This window comes from Dipodomys merriami, unplaced genomic scaffold (genome assembly GCF_024711535.1).
Source record: "Dipodomys merriami isolate MVZ:Mamm:240054 unplaced genomic scaffold, mDipMer1.0.p SCAF_31, whole genome shotgun sequence".
Taxonomy (NCBI): domain Eukaryota; kingdom Metazoa; phylum Chordata; class Mammalia; order Rodentia; family Heteromyidae; genus Dipodomys; species Dipodomys merriami.
The window spans coordinates 12,794,954-12,806,979 of record NW_027204604.1 but is presented as its reverse complement, the minus strand read 5'-3'; the positions used below and the strand labels follow the sequence as shown (position 1 = coordinate 12,806,979).

Below are 12,026 nucleotides of genomic sequence, written 5' to 3'. Positions count from 1 at the left end.
AAAATGGCAAAAAAAAAAAAAAACACATGAGGAAATGTTCACCATCCCTGGTTGTTAAGGAAATGCAAATAAAGACAACCCTGAGATACCACCTTACCCCAGTCAGAATGTCCCACATCCACAAATCAGCCAATGACAAATTGCTGGAGGGGATGCGGAGAAAGAGGAACCCTATTACACTGCTGGTGGGAATGTACACTTACACAACCACTTTGGAAAGCAGTCTGGAGGGTCCTCAGAAAGCTAAAGATTGACCTCCCTTATGACCCAGTCATACCACTTCTAGGCATCTATCCTGGACAACAGGAACCAGTATACAAGGACACGTGCACCTCCATGTTTATTGCAGCACTGTTCACAATAGCCAGGATATGGAAACAACCCAGATGTCCCACCACAGATGAATGGATCCAAAAATTGTGGTATCTATACACAATGGAATATTATGCAGCCATTAGAAATAACAAAATAATGGCATTTTCAGGGAAATGGATGGAGCTAGAAGAAATCATGTTGAGCGAGGTAAGCCAAGAGCAAAGAGACAAATGGTACATGGTCTTCCTAATAAGTAGATGTTAAGTCCAAAATGTTAGGTGATACAACAAAATTAATAGGACTTAAGAAACAAAGGACTTCCACTCATCTGGTCCAATCACTACTAAACAACCCCGTGCTGCTGATCACATGTATGGTATATATGTGTACACTGGAGGGGAACCAAGAAGACGACACAGAACTAGAGGGAATCAGGGAAAAACATGTAACAGCGGGACCCATCAGCTGCACTGGACATTGACCAAAATGAACTAAGCAACTTAATGGCAGCGATGGAAGGGAGGGAACAAGTGGGAAAGAGGGAACAGCTGATGCTATGCAAAACAAAAGAAATGTACATACCACCCAATGTGGAAGAAATAACTGTATCGCAAAGCTCATAGAACTCATAAATGTTATAGACCGTGATAGACAATTTGCTCCAGGAAAGATAGAATGTGTTTGACTTTAACTGAGCATCATTATCCCACAATACTGTGAAATTTGGGGAATTATGTAACCACTTAATCACAATAAAAAATTTGAAAAACAAAATAAAATAAATTAGAAAACAAAAAAAAAGTTGGCATATCGGGTTTGGCAGGTGTGACCGGGGAAGGGTACAATGACAGTTCAGTGCCACGGGCTCGGCTTGCACTGAGGGACCAGCACTCTCATCCAGATCAGCCAAGTGTAGAAATGGCAATGACCACTCTGTTATGAAATCAGTTTTGACCTTAGGGTCCCACTGAAAAGGTCTTGGGGGCTCCCAGGGTCCAGTGAACATACCATACAAACTGCTATTAAAAGACATCTCTAATCTTCATGGAGGCTCCCGTTTCCTGCCGGTTACAGGTCTGTCTTCAGAGGAGGACCCAATGCTCAGAAAGTTTAAGTCACTTGCTCCCTAACACACAGAAAGTGGTGGCCTTGGTTTATACCCAGGCCACCTGACTCCCAGCTTCACACGCCCCTCAAGACTTGCCACTGTGTGGTGCAGACCCTGTGACAGGTATCTCTCCCCTTCCCCACTGCCTTACCTCCTGGGGCCTCTGGGGGTCACTGTCTTCACCAGAAGGCCTGGGGCCACCTGCCCACCTCGCACTGATAAGGGGCCTCCAGCACCAGGAGACCAGATGGGGAGGGGGCCTCCCAGTCTCCCTAAAGTCAGATCGGTTCCCAGCACCAAAGAGCTAATGGGATTTCTCCGCTGTGCTTCCCCCTTGTCTCCTGCAATGCCAGGATTGATTTGGATCCAGGGTCCGCTCATTAGTCTTATTAATGCAATGCTTTGTCCTCCTCTGGGAGACTCAAACGGGGAGAGAGGACTACCCCCTCCCCTGCCACCAATTAACTCCTTCAGAGCCAGTGGCAGGCTGTCCTTGAGCTCCTTGGGATTTACCTCTAACTTTTCTTGGCTCCCAACAGAAATGCTAGCTTTCTGTCCCAGATCTGCTTCCCTGAAGGGCCAGAACACATAACCATAGGTTCTCATTTTTTTAATGTGTGTGTGTGTGTGTGTGCGCGCACACACACACATACGTGCATGTGTGCATGCATGCATGCATGTGTGTGTTGGTACTGGGACTTGAACTCAGGGCCTGGGCGCTGTCCTTGAGCCTTTTCATTCAAGACTGACCCCCTACCAATTGAGCCACACCTCTACTTCCAGCTTTTGTTTTTCTGGTTAACTGAAGATAAGCGTCCCATGGATTTGTCTGCCCTGGCTGGCTTTGAGTCTCAATCCTCAGGTCTCAGCCTCTCAAGTAGATAGGATTACAGTTGTGAGCTGCCAGCATCCAGAATTTTTTTTTTTAAACTGGTCTATGTGCTTCAGATTCACCTTGAACTCAAGATCTTCCTGTTTCTAGGATTCTCGGTAGGTGCACCATTCCTGGCTTACCAACACATTCTTTTTTTTCTTTTTTCTTTTCTTTTTTTTTTTTTTTTTTTTTTTTTGTTGGCTCTGGGGCCTGAACTCTGGGCCTGGGTGCTGTCCCTCAGCTCTTCAGCTCAAGGCTAGTGCTCTATCACTTGAGCCACAGCACCACTTCCGGCTTTTTCTGCTTATGTGGTGCTGAGGAATTGAACCCAGGGCCTCATGCATGCAAGGTAAGCGCTCTACCACTGAGCTACCTTCCCAGCCCCACCAATACATTCTTGTTTCCCTCCCTGCCTCCATCCCTTCTAGCATCGTCTCAGCCCTTATCACCGGACTGTGACTTTTGCCCACTGTGGTTGGCTCCCTGAGGGGCCCATGGTTGGCCGTGGGCCCCCAGGAGGATAGAGGGAGGCAGGTGCTGGTGGCTCACGCCTGTAATCTTAGCTACCCAGGAGGCTGAAGATCATGGTTCAAAGCCAGCCCAGGCATAACAGTCCATGAGAATCTTATCTCCAATTAATCACCAGAAAACCAGAAATGGAGCTATGGCTCAAAGTGGTAGAGCACTAGCCTTGAGCAGAAAAGTTCAGAGACAGCTTCCAGGCCCTGAGTTCAAGCCCCATGACTGACACACACAAAAAGGAGGATGGAAGGAAAGAGCAGTGTGCTGGTGGCCACGTGTAGTGGCTTATAGCTATAATCCTAGGCTCTTAGGAAGTGGGGATTGGGAGAGTCAAGGCCTCATCTCAACTAATAAGCTGGATGTAGTAGCATGTACCTGTCTTCCTAATAGGAAGACTGAGACCTAGGCCAGCCAGGGTAAAAGCTTGAGACCCTATCTAAAAAAAAAATAAAGCAAAAGAAAAGATGGCTCAAATGGTAGAGTGCCTGTCTAGCAAGCATGAAGCCCTGCATTCAAGCCTCATGTCACCCACCTCAAAAGCTCTCTCCATCTCTAGGAAGCTAAGGTGTGTCCGGAGGAGGTCAGACCACAATCAGAAAGGACAGCCTCATGCCTGTAAGCCTAGCTACTCAGGAGGCTAACACTTGAGGACTGCATTTCAAAGCCAGCACAGGCAGGAAAGGCCAGTGAGATTCTTATCTCCAATTAACCAACACACACACACACACACACACACACACACACACACACACACACACACACAGCCAAAAGTGGAGCTGTGGCTCAAGTGATAAGAACACTAGCCTTGAGCAAAAAGCTCAAGGACAATGCCAAGGCCCTAAGTTCAAGCCCTAGATTGGCACCCCCCCCCCAAAAAAAAGAACATGCATAAAAGCTCTTTCCCCAGTCACCCTTCAAAGTACAGGAAATACAGGCCCAAGACATCCGGCCCCTCACTCCAGACTAGAGTGGATGATGAAGAAAAGACACAGCTCCGCCCATCCAGTCCTCAGTGGCAGGGATGCTCTAGGGAGCCTTCCGTGCCCAGGCCTCGCTGCCTGGGAGCCTGCATCTGCTCTGACCAGGGACAGACTGGCCCCATCCCTGGACTCTGACTTCACCCGTGTCCCTCATGGGCTTGATCTTGTACTGCCCCATCCTGCCTCCATTTACTTCAGAAGAAATCAGACTTGGATTGGGAGTGAGATGGGAGAAGGAAAAGATGGGAGAGAAAGGAACAGAGGAAGGGGAGAGATGAGGCACAGAAAGGTATGCATTCTCTCACACTTACACACTCACAAGAGCGTGCACACACACACACACCTGCACATTCATACATGCACTACAGTGGGTTATAACCCTTGTCTCTGTCGCAGGCAGCCTTTCTTCCCACAGCCTCTCTCTCTTGACCATCACTCCCACTCTCTTAATCTCTGACAAGCAATTTTGCTGAGGAAGGGGTAGAAGGCCTGGGGTAAAGAGAGGTAAATAACTGATAGGCCCATTCCCACAATCTGATCACTACATACTCTCTCTCTCCATACACACATACACACACACACACCACGTCCATACACACATACACACACACACCACGTCCATACACACACACACACACACACACACACACACACACACACACACCACGTCAGCCCATAAATATATGCAGCTGTTCTCTTTCAATTTTTTTTTTTGTGCCAGCCCTGGGGATTAAACTCAGGGCCTGGGTGCTGTCCTTGAGCGTTTGTACTCAAGACTCTAGCCCTTAAGTCACAACTCCACTTCTGGCTTTTTAGTGGTTAATTGGACATAGGAGTCTCATGGATTCTCCTGCCTGGGCTGGCAATCCTCAGATCTCAGCCTCCTGAGTCACCAGCACCCAGATTCCATTCCAATTTTAAAATATATAAGGCCCATAGCTTGGCATGATGACACATGCCTGTAATCCCAGCACTCAGGAGGCCAAAGGAGCAGGATCTCACATGCAAACCAGCCTTGACTACATAGTAAGACCCTGTCTCAACATACACAGACACACACACACACACACACACACACACACACACACACACACACAGAGAGAAGAGAAGAGGAAGAGGAGGCAGCACAGGGTGAGTATGGCCTCACTGCAGCTTCAGATCATTCCTCAGACTGGGTGTGGAAGGGGTTAAGCTTGTCTCCCTCATCTGGGGCTGGAACCCCTCATTTCACTCTGTTCCTTCCTTCATTCCTGCGCTGCCATCTCCCCAGTGCCGAGCTCAAAGCTATAACCACTTACCCTGGATATTAAGATGCGTGCAGCAGTAATGGGTACGTTCCACCACTAATTGCAATATTCCCTAATTGCTAAATCCTACAGCCACCACATCAGCCCAATTATGGGAAGCCCTGCTGGCTCTCCATGGCCCGGGACTCCCTGCCCACACGGGGGCACCTGTCTTCATCCCTGCCCACGGAGAGCACTGTCCTGTGAATGCTGCACAGGAGACTCCCACACTCCGCCCAGACCATCCGCAGAGGCCCTCGGGCGCTCAGCCTCTGCACAGTGCAAAGGGAAGAAAGCAAGCAGCCCCACGGACGACAGAAAGCAGGTCCTGGATGGCTCGGGGAAACGCTGGGAGCCCGGCCACCTCACACTGGCCGTAACAAATGTTTCCTTGAGCCCTGAGGATCCCCAGGGGAGGACACCCCCATGCCCTGCCCTAGGGGGACCCCCACATGTTTGAGGAACCAGGGTGATTTTTGAGCCCCCTCCCACAGCCCTGTGCCTTTCAGTGAGCATGTCTTGGCCATCTGAATGGAAAGCAGAGGAAAAAGAGAAGGGCAGGGGAGTCAGGAAGGGCCAGGCCACTGCCCGTGGCTCTGGCTGTCCCTCAGGGTGAGGGCCAGCTTTGGGGCTGAGCTCTCTGTGGATCAGACTTCTCTGGCTGGATGGTAGAGAAGCAGAGCCTACGAACTCCCATTCTCCCTGCCTTCGCACTCTCTGGTCCCTCACATGTACATGCATACACGCATGTGCACACACACACACAGTTACAAACTCAGCACACACACACACACACACACACACACACACACACACACACACACACACACACACACACACACACACATTCTGCGATGGGGCTGTCCAGGAATCATTTCATCACCTACTTGGGAACTTACACACATATTCTGGGCACTGATGGTGTCCATTACAGATAAGGCTGTTAACAGCAGGGGGGGGGGAGGGCTCAGATGCCCAGATACGCCTCGTTTCTCTAGTCTTCTCACCGTACCCCCCACTCCTCCTTCAGGGCTGATGCCCCTGAAGAAGATGATGCCAGAAACCTTATGGAAAAGCCTGAGGAAACCTGATACCCCAGAGGGGAGCTCAACCAATTTCTCCAAGGAATCCGTACCTGATATACTTAAAAAAAAATCTGCTGCTTGATTTTAATTACCCAGTCTCCTTTCCATGCTCAAAGCATTAGTGACCTCGTCCTCAAGAGTACCCCAGAACCCCCAATTAGATTCTCTATGTCTATGACACGGACAAAGCTGGGGGAGGAATAGGGAGAGAGGGGAGGGGAGGAAAAGTTCACATACACACACACATACACACACACACACACACACACATACACACACACATACACATACACACACACACACACACACACACACACACACACACACGTGCATCTGATCTGGAGATCTGGAACATGTCCTGTCCCTCCTCTGGTCTTCCCTCTGTTTTTTCTTTCAGTGCTGTGCTTTGAACTCCAAGTCTCATGCGCACTGGGCAGCATGCTACCACCTGAGCCATACTTCTGGCCCTTTTTGCCTTGGTTCTTTTGGGGCTAGGTCTTTCATTTATACCCAGACTCGGGGAGACTGTGGATTTTCTATCTCATATTTATGCTTCCCACGTAGCTGGGGTGGCAGGCGTGAACCTAGCTAGCTATGGGTCGGGATGAGGTCTCTCTAGCTTTTTGCCCAGGCTAACCTCAAACTGTGATTTTTTTCCCCTCCCTCACTCTCTACTTCCAAGTAGCTGGGATGGCAGGCATTACCCACCATGTGGCCTTGGCTTTATTGTAAAGATGGGGCCAGGACTGGTTGCTCTGAGGTCCCGTGGGTACAGAGGGCTGTGGCGGCTGAGGTGAGTGTCTCATGGAGGGTCGAGGGGTCTAGCTGCTGCCTGCATCATAACCTACCCTGGCTGCGCCTTCCTAGGCCTCCCTCCCTCCCTCCTTCCCTCCTTCTCCCTCCCTCCCTCCCTCCCTCCCTCTCTCCCTCTTCCCTTCCTCCCTTCCTCCCTCCTTTCCTTCCTTCCTTCCTTCCTTCCTTCCTTCTCTCCTTCCCTCCTTCTCTCATTCTTGGCTCTGACCTCCCCAGATCTGGGGGCTGCATGGAGGATCAAATGTCCTGGGGTTCCAAGCTCCATTTTAATGGGGTCTGCAATCCACATCCTACTTTCCTAAGTATAAGGTCAGGAAGGGCTCCAGCTTCCAGACACCAGATTCGGGTGGGAAGGACTCTGCCCTCCCTAGGAAATCAGCCAGAGAGGAAACTTCAACCGCAGCAGCTCTGGCTCACCCTGGATTTTGGGGAGCGCACCTCAGTGTTTAACCTTAGGACCTGCCTCTAAGGCAGGTAATCGGGTGCCTTTGCAGTCCCCACTGGAGAGACTGCTCAGGTCTGTCTGGGCCAGGATCCAGACTTCCCCCATCACTCTGGCTACTTCTTTGAACTGTCTGTTCTTGGGCTGAAGATGAAAGATTGCTGGGACAAAGCCTTCCCAGAAATTAAGCCTTGGCAGGAAATGGCTCATTAGGCATCAAGAAGCACCTGAAAGTTGGAGGAATGAAACACTGAAATGGTGGCCACCAGTGGTTAGGAAAGCTCCTTCCTTTGGATTTTTAAGACTCACAGAGGCGGAACACATTCCTTCCAGCTGGAGCCCCAGCAGGAGCTCTGCCTGCGGGCAGGCAGGGTGTGCGAGGGGCCCGCAGACAGCACAAAGATGGAGCTTCCGCCGCTAAGTCAGGCACCAGTATGACTTTACAGAAATCCATTCACTCAGTGAATGTCACCGACCAGAATTATAGCTCCACTCTACATAGGGGAAGACCAAGAATCAAGAGTCTGATTAAGTTGCCAAAAGTCATACCAAGTGGTAGAACCAGGAGGAACTCAACCTCTTAGGACAAGTGTGTGTGTGTGTGTGTGTGTGTGTGTGTGTGTGTGTGTGTGTGTGTGTGTGTGTGTGTGTGTGTTTGTGTGTGTGTGTACGGTATTTCTCCCAGTGGAACAATGGAATTATGTCACTGGCCTAGCATCTGAGCAACCAGGACCAGTCAGCTGCGTGCCTGTATACAAGGTTCTTCACAAGGAGAATTTAGAGTTGCACCTTTACAGTGAGCTGTGGGCTATTTTAATGAGCACATTAGTAGTTGTTAGTATATTACCTTATGAGGTAAGAATTGTTGCTTCTTTTTGATAGAAGAAACTCTTCAGGTCTGGTCAGGGCAGGAACCCAACCAGATTTGTTCTTCCCAGAATCTCTATCACCTCGTGTGGCTTTGGCACAGAGTACACTGTCAAAATGGTTGAATAATAGTTGAACCAGGCACTGGTGGCTCACACCTGTTATCCTAGCTACTCAGGAGGCTGAGATCTAAGGATTGCAGTTTGAAGGCAGCCCAGGCAGGAAAGTCGGGGAGACTCTTTTCACAATTACACACACACGTGCACACACACACACACACACACTTGCACAGATGCCAAAAATGGAACTGAGCTATGGCTTACGTGGTAGAGCAATAACTAACCTTGAGCAAAAAGCTAAGGTACAGCACGCAGGCCCTGACTTCAAAGCCCAGCACAGGCACTCATACAAAAAGGAGATGAATAATTATGAAGGTGAGAGAGGGCAAGATGGTGTGTGATGGCAGGACCTCATTCATACACATGCATAAAAACAGAACGACGAGACCCATTACAAGGGGAGTAAGAAACAGAGGGGATGAGAATACATTATATGCATATTAGGAAACATCACAATGAAGCCCTTTTGTACAATTAGTATACGTATTCTAATAAAAATGGGAAGAAAGCATAATTGGGGAAGCCAACAGTCAGTCAAAGTGGTTAAGCAAGGAACCCTGGCCCCTTGGGCAGGTAAATGCAGATCATCAGAGGCTGCGTTTGTGGGGTTCTCCTCAGCATCCACAGAGCCTACAACAGTGGTACCCAGGAAGTGCTTGATAATAATTAATAGTAATTAATAGTGTCATTCTTGGTAATTAGCAGCCCTGGGATTAGAACCCATGCTTGGCTGCCCTGGGCCTTTATGACTTGCTGTTTCTTGTCCTGACCCCTGGCTGTGCAAAGGCCCTGCCCTTCCTGTCCCTAAAGAGGATCCTCCAGACCCTGGGCCATCTGTGGTGTCTGGCTCAAGACAAGCAAAACTGGCTCTGGCCAGAGCCTGCCCAGATCAAATCCCAGACAGCAAATCCCAGAGCCACGTGAGGCTCGGCTTTCCACCATCCATGAAGAGGGAGATCTCGGTGCAGGGAAGGGAATGTCTCACTATCCTCCCACCGGCCTTCCTCATGCCCCCACTGCCAGCCCACCTGCTGCCTCTCCCGTCCACCCTCCCCAAAAAGGTTGCATGGGCTTTGCAAGGAAGAAAAAGGAGACCCAGGTAGGAGAGGACACGAATCAAGCAGAGGCCACTCAAGGTCAGGCATGCCCAGGTCTAGGGGGAAGGACTGGGAAGGTCTGATGGGGAAAAGGCTCCTCCAGACAGCTCAGAGCCCTCCCACCCCAGCTCTGCAGTCCAGGGCAGCCCTGACCTCACCTGCTGAAGCTGCCTGAGGGTGAAGGCCCAGCTGCCCTGTGGCTGGGAGGCCCAGGCACCGCTCTAGCTCTGGAAAGGGCCTGTGGCCCTGCTGATCTTGAACAAGTGCATGCTTTGCCCAGGGATGAGAGCAACGCCAGTCACAGACGCCTGTGCAGGCAAGAACCACATCCGCAACGGCCAGCACCTTTCTCTCACGCTAATGCCTGGTTATCAGGCTCCAAACGCTAAAAGAAATGTGTTTGCATAACCCCCACCTCAGAAAAATGGTTTAAAGGACCCCAGTCTGTTTGTGGATGGCTGGACAGAGCTGTCTCACCACAGAGCAGTCTGGTCTCTGGCTCCTCCTGGGGAGAGACAACCAGGTCTGCAATTGGACTGCTTACCGCTGCCTCCCCTCCCACCCTCCACCCAATGCCCCTGGCTCCCCTGTAGGCCAGGTGCAGAGGGGACAGCCTAAGGGGTCCCCAGAGAACTGTCAGGCTCCTGGGGAATCCTAGAAGAGGCCAGGAGCTGAGCAGGACAGACGAGACCACACTACACAAGGAGAAGTCTGGAGTTCATGGGACCCAGGCCGTGGCTCAGGGGCACAGTGACAGAGGCCAGCACCTTGGCCCCTGGGATGACTCACGCGGGGCTCTGACACAGCTGCAGCTGCAGCTGCGGGGCTGCTGGCCACTGTTTACCAACCGGGAGGCTGGGCACGTCCTGCTGCATCAGAGCCTCCTGCGCCCCCCCAACCCTGCCCCCGTGGCTCAGCCTTCGGGGCATCAGGCATGGCTCTGTTTTCCAGCACCTCTCATGACCAGCAGTCTGGACTTAGACGAAACAGAGGCGATGCTAAACTGGGGGAGATGGTTGTCAGGATCAAGGGTCACCCTGCTTCTCATTGTCACCCCCTCCCCCCCCAAAGAAGAGCTGGGGTTACCAAGATCTAGAGGGGCTGGACTGCACGCAGGAGGCCCGCAGCAGGGGAGCTGGAGGGCCCCCACATCAGACCCCAGCCACCTCCCTGGGGCCCCCACATGCTAGGGATTTCCTCCTCTTCACAGTGCACCCCATTCCCACCCGGGCCTCCCACCCCAGCCGGCCGCTGCCCTCTCCGCGCTGCAGTGGCTCCCCTGCCCTTGGGCTGGCTGCCTCCTCTCCTCTCCCTCCACAGGGAAGGGGAGAGACCCCCCACGCGGTGTGTGGGGGTCCGGGCACCTGTGGTGGAAGGAAGGGATGGAAAACCTGCGCGGCCCCTACCCCGCCCCAGAGTTGGGTAGGAAAGCGGAATGGAAGAGTCCAGAGACTTCCAGGGGACGGGGTGGGGGGTGGGGGTGTAGGGCTGAGGAGGGACGAGGCGTCCTCGCTTGTGCTGAGTCATGAGATTTGGAGGGAGGCGAGGGGCGGCCCACCCCCGTCCCCATCGCGGGGACCCCCCCCCCCCGTCCAGGCAGTCCCTGAGGTCTGCGCCCCACCCTCTCCCCTGGGAGGGGTCTGGGAATCCCAGCGCCGAAGGACCCTCCCCTCTGCTCCCACGACGGCGGCCCTGGGGTCCCCCAGCTTGGACGGGAAGGGGGACGAGACGCGAGAGGAGGGGCCCGGGAACCAGAAAGCGGGGCGCGGGGCAGGGGCGCCGGGCCGCAGCGGCCTCTGCGCCGAGCCCTCCGCGGAGACGGGGAGGGGGCGCCCGCCCGAGGCCCCCGAAAGAACCTTCCTCGGCGCGCGGCAAACTCCGCCCGAGGAACCCCGCGCCCCAAACTTCCCGGACCCCACGCGCGTCTCGAGCCCGAGGCCCCGCGGACCCGGGCCGGGAAGGAGAAACTTTGGAGGGGGCGATGCGTGCGCCCGCCCGGGCGGGGGTGCGGACTCACCCGGAGCGAGCCGGCGCGGCGGGCGGGAGAGCCGGGGTCCCGGGAGACGGGGCGCCGCGCTGCAGGGGTGCGGCACCGGCCACGGATCCGGGGGCGCGGAGTCCCCGCTCCGCCCCGGCCCCAACTCGGCTCCGAAGTGCGGTGCCGCAAGACTTGCTGAGCTTAGCAGTCTGCGGCGCGGCGGAGGGAGGGGAGGAGGGAGGGGAGGAGGGAGGGGAGCGAGTGGGAGGGACGGGAGGAGGGTGGGGAGGAGGGAGACGACGGGGAGGGGAGAGGGAGAGGGAGGGGGAGGAGGAGGGGAGCAGGGCAGGGGGGAGGGGCGGGGGGGAGGGGCAGGGCAGGGGGGAGGGACGGGCTGATGGATGGGCGGGCGCCGGGCGCTGCAGTGAGGGGCGGAGACCGCGCGCGGAGGGCGGGGGCCGCCCGGGACGAAGCCCGCAGAGGCGCGGGCGGGGACGGGGCGGCCGGCGGGGCCCCGCAGCCCCCCAAGGTCACCGCGGA

General features: G+C 53.7%; 1 protein-coding gene across 1 annotated transcript in view; it reads right to left on the bottom strand.

Annotated features, from left to right (window-relative positions):
- Positions 1–11,676, bottom strand: part of Syt2 (synaptotagmin 2) — a 105,301-nt gene extending 93,625 nt beyond the window's left edge. Inside the window, exon 1 of the mRNA XM_070041814.1 lies at positions 11,526–11,676. The gene's annotated coding sequence lies outside the window, so the exon portion shown is untranslated. The remainder of the gene's footprint in view (positions 1–11,525) is intronic.
- Between the last annotated feature and the right edge of the window lie 350 nt (positions 11,677–12,026).